At 40.3% G+C, this 7930-nt stretch overlaps 2 pseudogenes; one reads left to right on the top strand and one right to left on the bottom strand.

The window, feature by feature from the left end:
• Positions 1–3163: 3163 nt before the first annotated feature.
• On the top strand, positions 3164–5334 carry LOC102439620 (annotated as a pseudogene).
• Positions 4560–7173, bottom strand: LOC102423869 (annotated as a pseudogene).
• Positions 7174–7930: the final 757 nt, after the last annotated feature.

Below are 7930 nucleotides of genomic sequence, written 5' to 3'. Positions count from 1 at the left end.
AGCGCCAGCCCATGGACTAAAGGGTCACTGGTTTTATTCCTGGTCAGGGCACATGCAGGGGTTGCAGACCTGGGGGTGTGGAGGGGGGTGCGGGAGGCAGCAGCTCTCATCGATGTTTCTATCTCTCTATCCCTCTCTCTTCCTCTCTCTCTAAAAATCAATACCAACCTATTTTTAAAAAAGAATGTTTCCATATTTAAAACATTTTTTATGTTCTTAGAATGAATATTAAGCCACACTGTTTACACACTTATGCCATCAAAAATCACTGTTCGCTCTTTTTCTGCTTGTTGGAAAAACACCAAGATTGAGCTATCAAATTCCAGACGCCATTCCTTCTGTTTTCAGAGTAGGCTGGCTTCTTGCAAACTTCATTCAAACAATGATTTATATCTCTTAGACAAGTATAGAAAACTCCAGCAAACCTGAGCATTTACCATCACACGACTTTTGCAGGGACTCAGCATTTATATTCAACAATGACTGTTTCTCGTGGGTATTGGACAATCAGCAGCAGCACTGTTGAAAACAATGGGCTAGGTCTGGGTTGGCGCCTCCCTGCCTCCTCCACTCACCAGCTGGGCTCTCCAGGATGAACTGACATCTCAGTTAGCCTAACAATTGGTTTCCTCATCGCTAGATGGCAAGGCAGAGTTAAATGAGCCCTGTGTGTCAAACGTCTGTACCTAGCACACAGAAAGCCACACGCCCGCCCCAAAGCTTATTTGCTTTCCTTCTTTTACATAAACATTTACACCTTAAGCTTGGATAATATTGATGAACCACTCATTCTACTAAAATGGTAGCTGCAAGCAGCCTTTCACCAAATGAGTTTGGGTGGAAGAGTGAACAGGACTCAGACTCCTTACGAAAGACAAACTTTGTGTCAGATGCTGAAATATTTTTAATGGTGTCAAATTAGAAAAAAAATTATGTATTTATACAAACATTCTCATGTTCTGGGTATATTTTTCTTTACTAATATTATAGAATTATGAGAGCTCTATCACATAATCAGGGCAGTATAGCCTGCCAGGCGTGGCTCAGTGGTTGAGCGTTGACCTATGACCAGGAGGTCACAGTTCGATTCCTGGTCAGGACTTGATCCCCAGTGTGGAACATGCAGGAGGCAGTTGATCAATGATTCTTTCTCATCATTGATGTTTCTCTCTCCCTCTCTCCCTTCCTCTCTGAAATCAATAAAAATATATTAAAATGTATATATGTATGTTAGTTAGGCCTGGATAAAATTCAGTGTCAAACCAGGTAAACAGGGAGAAATGCACGGAAGTAACATGTAATTTCTGAGTATTTGGTATCAGTTTATAGTTAAAAGCAATGATAGTATATAAATAACCACAGAGTGTTCAAATAACAGAAAACAACAAAAATTAAAAACCCTTCAAAAAACAGATCTCACATGATATTAAATTTGTGCTGATCTGTGTGTCAATAGATTAACTATCTGGGCTGTGGCTAAATGATTGAATTTTCTTGAGTTTTGACAAGTCAAAAAATTGTGTTTACTGAAGACACTACCTCATTGTTGCTTCTTGTGCTAGTCAGAGACTTAGAGTAATAAGTATTGGTGAGGGAGGAGAGGGAAGGTCTGAAGGCACCTTTTCTGTTGGTATTCTCAACACACTTTTCTTCCTAGGCTATGCTGCTGCCTATTTATTTGACCTGTTTGCCTTTGGATAGATAGCCTTTAATGTCTTATATTCATATAATCTCGTGTACTGATACTTGATTTTTCTTTTATTAGAAAACACATTGTTTATCATGGCTACTTTATAATAATTTTTAGTTACTGTCCAGAGATTACCCCCTCCCCCAGAATTAAATATTACCTTTGGATATGTAAGCTTTTACTATCCGAATCGATTCCTCATATTATAATTAGAATTGAAAGGTCACCTTTACAAAGTTTCACTGAAGTATAAATCCTATGTTAATATTATAAAGCAATTGGTGTAAGAGATTCAAGTAAAATAAAAGCAATGGCTGATAGAAGACAAACACTGAACCATCCCTGTAGCTATTTAAAAATGTTTTAAAATTATACACACTCAGCTTAAAAATTCAAATACACACAAGAGTATAAGGTGAAAAGTAAAAGCCCCTTTATCCTACCTAACTTCTAGCTCCACTTCCTACTACAGCACAAATATGGAAGCTATTAGCTAGATGTGGCTAAATTAATCCTAAAATTTAAAAATTCAGTTCCCCACACTAGCTGTATTTCAATCGCTCAATTACCACACGGTGCTAGAGGCTACCATTTTGCTCATTGGTTACTGTTCTACAATAACTATAATTAGGCAGTAGCATATATACAGGATGTCCCAAAAAATGTATACATACTTTAACAGCTAATAGTTCAATTTTCAAAATGAAATGTTAATAAACACTGCCTTTATGATTATTCAGTGTGTGTATACACTTTTTGGGACACCCTGTATATGTATGTTTTATTATTATAAATTATACAAATTATATATTATGGATACAAGTCTCTTATCAGATAGGATTTTCAAAACTTTCCTCCCATGCTGTGGCTTATCTTTTTACTTTCTTGATAACATCCTTTAAAGCACAAAATTTAATTTTGAAACAGTCCAATTTTTTTCCTTTGTTACTAGTGCTTTTGGTGTTGTTCTAAGAAACTATCACTTAGCTCAAGGTCACAAATATTTACTTCTGTTTTCTTGTAAGAGTTTTATAGTTTTAACTCTTATATTTAGGTGTATGATCCATTTTGAATTAAAATTTGTAGGCGGTATAAGGTGGAAGTCCATTGACACATGGTTATGCAGTTTTCCTGACTGTTGAAAAGACAACTCTTTTATTTCTAAACTCTAAGTTATATTTTATATTCCCTTGACCTATACATCTATCTTTATGCCAGTACTAAACTGTCTTGATTACTGTAGCTTTGCAATAAGTTTTAAAATTGGTGTGTCTTTCAACTTTCTTTTTAAAAGTTGTTTTGGCTATGGGTCCCTTGCATTTCTGTCTGAATTTTATCATTAACTTGTCAATTTCTGCAAAAAAGAGCCAGTTGGGATTTTGATGGGAATTGAATCTGTAGACCAATTTGGGCAACACTTTCATCTTAACAATGTTAAGTCTTCCAATCCATGAACAAAGACGTTTTCCCATTTTTTTAGGTCTTCTTTAATTTCTTCATTATTCATAGTGATGCTACTATAAATTGAATTTTTTAAAAAAAGTCTCAACTTCAGAATGTTCATTGCTAGTATATAAATAAAACTGGAGAGTCACCACGTTGCTTCCAAACATCCTGCTCACTGGTACACCAGGGGTCGCTAGACAAAGAACTTGCATCAAGATCAGGACTGAAACACATTAGTGTGGGTGATTAAGCTCAAGAAGTCTGATCACTGGATGCATGGAGTCTGGCAGGATGGCTTCCCCAAGAGCATGCCAAAGGATGCGCAGATGATGGCACAAACCCTGAAGGATTATGGGGATTACAGAATATGAGCCAAGGGTTATCAATCAGATGTTGGCATTTACCTATCTTCCGATATGTGACCACAATTCTAAATGATGCAAAAATTCCTTCGAGCCATGCTAAGAAAGCTGCTATTGATGCAGCTGATGTGCAATTGGAAACCCAGTGTCCTCCCCCAATAAATTTTTCATTGTATATTGCAAGGCAACAAAATCAAACCCTTTGCCATTGATCAAGCCACATTCAGGCCCTAGATTGCCACCTGATAGATATTGCCTGGCTGCTCCAAACTATAGACTTAAGTCTTTACAAAAAACAGGCATCTACTTCTGCAGAAAGAATAACAGTTACACAGTTAAGCATTGGTTAGTTACTAGAAGACCAACTACTCTCACACTTGGCACATCAACCCCACAAATCATGTCAGTTTCAACTAAAGCAGGGACTCCAATGTCCCTCACAGGACAAAGGTTTATAGTACAGATGCCCACTTCATAGTCCCTAGCTGTAAAAGCATCAATTCCTGTAAGATCAGCAGTTCAGAACGCCCTAATTAATCCATCAACTGTGTCCAAAATCATTCTTTTTTTTTTAAGTTTTTTAAAAAAATATATTTTATTGATTTTTTTTATTTTTTTTTTTTTATTTTTTATTTTTATTTTTTTTTTATATATTTTATTGATTTTTTACAGAGAGGAAGGGAGAGAGATAGAGAGTTAGAAACATCGATGAGAGAGAAACATCGATCAGCTGCCTCCTGCACATCTCCTACTGGGGATGTGCCCACAACCCAGGTATATGCCCTTGACCAGAATCGAACCTGGGACCTTTCAGTCCGCAGGCCAACGCTCTATCCAGAGCCAAACCGGTTTCGGCCAAAATCATTCTTATTACCACTAACATGATATCATCACAAAATACTGCCAATGAATCATCAAATGCATTTAAAAGAAAACATGAAGATGATAACTTGCAATCTGGCCTTGATGTATGTGACATGTGGTCTTGAACCCACTGTACTGAGATTAAACATGTGTGTTGGATGTTTTCAAGTTGTTTTAGAAAACTTTAACAGCATTTAATAAGTAAATATAATTATCAGTGTTTAATTGAGATGTGTTTTAATAGAATTTACAATGGTTTTTTTTTATCAGCCTTTAACTATAAAAAAATAAAGTTGTCATTCATAAAAAAAGAAATAAAACCGATTTTTGTATATTGATCTTATATCTATCCTATAACCTGTTGAACTCATTTGTTTTATTTTTATTTTATGTTACCTGGTATACAGTGAAATATCTTGGTTTGCAGCCTAATTAGATAACAAACAATTGCAAAGTCAGTGAACTCATTGTTTTAAAATAAACTCTTTAGGATTCCTATATAATGTCATTTGTAAATACATTTAATTTTCCTTCTTTCCCAGTATGCTTGCCTTTTCTTTCTTTCTCTTGCCTAATTACCATGGTTGGAACCTCAAGTACAATGTTAAATAGGAGTGGTGAGAGAGAACATCCTTGTGTTCTTCCTGATCTTAGGAGGAGAGCATTCAACATTCAGTCTGCTGCCATCAAGTATGATCTTAGGTGTGGGTTTCTGAGATGCCTCTTATCATGTTGAGGAAGTTTCCTTTCATTCCTAGCTGTTGACTAAGTTTATCATGAAAGAGTCTTCAATTTTATCAAATGCTTTTCCTGCATCTATCAAGATAATCATGGCAATTTTGTCCTTTATGAACATGGCACAATTGATACTCATTATTCAATTCTGAATTTTGAATTTGCCAATTTATTTGTAATCCCAAAATCAGTATTTGAAGCACTTTTTTGATCACTCAGACATGTGCAGACCAGTGAAGATTTTTTTTTTTTGACCCAGGAAATGCTTTAATTCCAGTCCCCGCAGTGTGGGAGGCAGGCACCAAGGACTGCCTTGAGAAGACCTGGGGAGCCCGCCTTCTCAGCACGGCAAGAGCCAGGACAGCACCCCCCCACCCCAAACAGAACTTCTGGTTTAGAGTTCCCACGAAGTGGGTCCAACACGCTGGCTCAGTGAGTGGGGAGCCAGGTCCAAGGTCAACAGAAAGGATGTGCTTTGGCTTAAGACGAGGCAGGTCTTCTTTGTCAGGGAGGGACCTAGGGGGCGGACTTCGGCAGGGGAAGGGAGGGGCTGTTGGGGATGAGGGACTCAGTCTTGCCTGGCTAGGACAGCTTGGGCCACAGCTGTATAAGCCCTGAGCAGGAGCAGAGGAGTCCAGACCAGTGAGGGCTGGAAGGGAGGGCCCAGCAGCAGCACTGGAGAGCCGGCTGGAAAGACCCCGAGGGCTTGTCCGTCTGCCTGGCTGCAGTAGGAAAATGTAAATCTGGGTTTTGGTGCCTGTTGCTCCGAGGGGCCCCGCTGGCTGTGAATCGCAGGGTCACGGTCCATCTGATTGTCTCTTCTGAGGGGACACAGCTGCCCTAGCCTTTTTGATAGCCATCCAGTCCTCCAGGATGTCGATCTCCTGCAGCATGTACACAATATAAGGGCCAGAAACGAGGGGTGCCTTCTTCCTCTTGCTGGGCGGCAGGGAGTCCCAGGTCCTTGAGCTGCCTCTGGTGTGCAGTTTGTCATCCCACCACTCCGAGCTGATGTCCAGGCTCTGGCGGTCCTCCTCCAGCCTCTGCATCTGCTCCTGCAGCTCCCCCTGCAGCGTGTCATAGAGCAGCAGCTTCTCACTCTCCAGGTGCTGCTTAGCTCCCTGCAGCTCACACTCATACTTATTCCTGATCACGTCCAGACAGAAGCCCTTGTAGATCCCTGCCACCTGAATGTGAATCTTGAGGCTCCTCTGCAGCACCCCCAGGGGCTCTGTGTATTCGGGTGCTCTCTCAGCCCCCACTTCCTCCAGCCGCACCTGCAGCTGACTTAGTCGTTCCCTGAACAACTTCTCCTTTAGCTCCGAGAACTGCTTCTCCAGGTCCAGCATCTCATTGATGCACTCGCTGTGGCGCCGTTCGTAGTCCTCATCGTCCATCTCTGAGCTCTCCTCCTTGGACTCGGTCTGGCTGCCACTTCGTTCCTCCTCACTCTTTCTTCCTCTCCGTTCATCTTGGCAGCTGAATCACCCTCTGCTTCCATCTCTTCTGTGTCTTTGCTTGAAGGCTGGAGCGGCATCTGGGCTCGCAGGGAGTGGAGCCTCCGGCCTCAAGTCCGAGACTCTCCGACAGGTGGCCAGTGCCCGCCGCTGCGGGTGCTGGCCGCCGCCCCCAGTGAAGATTTTGAGTTCCTTGATGTGCATGCTCTCAGCTGAGGCGAACAATGCAATACCTTCTTGTTTCCGCTCTCCTACAGAGATGACCAGAGGATAGAGCAGACAGGGGACAGGGCAGTGTAGTGCAAGAAGGTCTGGCTCTGGGGCCATTTGGATAGCTTTGAATTCCCAATCTGACACCTGTTAGAGGGATGGTCTCAGGCAGGCACTTAATACTTCTGAACCTCACTTTCTCTTTTGTAAAATAAAGAAAACAGAAATTACCAGGATAAGTTGTTTTTAGGATTTAAGATTGCTTCTGGGTAGAAGCAAAGGCAATACAGTTATCTCTCTCTTTTTTAAAAAAATATATTTTTACAGAGAGGAAGGGAGAGGGATAGAGAGTTAGAAACATCGATGAGAGAGAAACATTGATCAGCTGCCTCCTGCACACCTTCTACTAGGGATGTGCCCGCAATTAAGGTACATGCCCTTAACTGGAACCTGGGACCCTTCAGTCCGTAGGCCAACGCTCTATCCAATGAGCCAAACCAGTTAGGGCACAGTTCTCTCTTAAGGTGAGTAAAATTCAATAAAAAAATACATGTTATCAAGGAAGACATGTCCAATGTTTGTAAGAGTCAGACCAACAGCTACCAAGATTATCCAGTAGCAAACTTATCTTGATGTCTAGCTCTAACAGAGACAGACATTTTGTCACCTCTCATGTGCTTTCATGACCTTAGGAAAATTTCAGCTTGTTCTACAATTTATATACAAACCTTTTAACTCACAATTGTAGCAAAAAACCCTAAAGTTTGTACATTTCTAGATTATTTACAGATATATATATTTATATATCTATCTTTAAATCTATCTACAAAAGTAATACCTATCTCAGAACCCGTCAGGGAGGCAGTGTGTAGTGGCATAAACATGGGCATAGAAATCTGGAGGTTTCAGTGCCAGTTCTCACTTAAACAAGATGCCTCAATTTGTTTCTCCTGCTGATAAAATAAGGTTAAGCTTGATGATCACTGGTTCTAAAAACACAATGACTTATTCTACAATAATGCCATTCCCACTGTTCTTATTTTAGAGTGGTCAAAATGAAAATATTTTTGTTATATACAAGTAAACTGATATACATCCATACCTCACTCTTACAGAACAAACCAGCCAATTCACAAAACCTTAAAAGAGAAAGGAGGACGAGGAAG

The sequence above is a fragment of the Myotis lucifugus genome, unplaced genomic scaffold (genome assembly GCF_000147115.1).
Source record: "Myotis lucifugus unplaced genomic scaffold, Myoluc2.0 scaffold_36, whole genome shotgun sequence".
Classification (NCBI taxonomy): domain Eukaryota; kingdom Metazoa; phylum Chordata; class Mammalia; order Chiroptera; family Vespertilionidae; genus Myotis; species Myotis lucifugus.
This window is presented reverse-complemented; position numbering and strand designations above follow the sequence as displayed.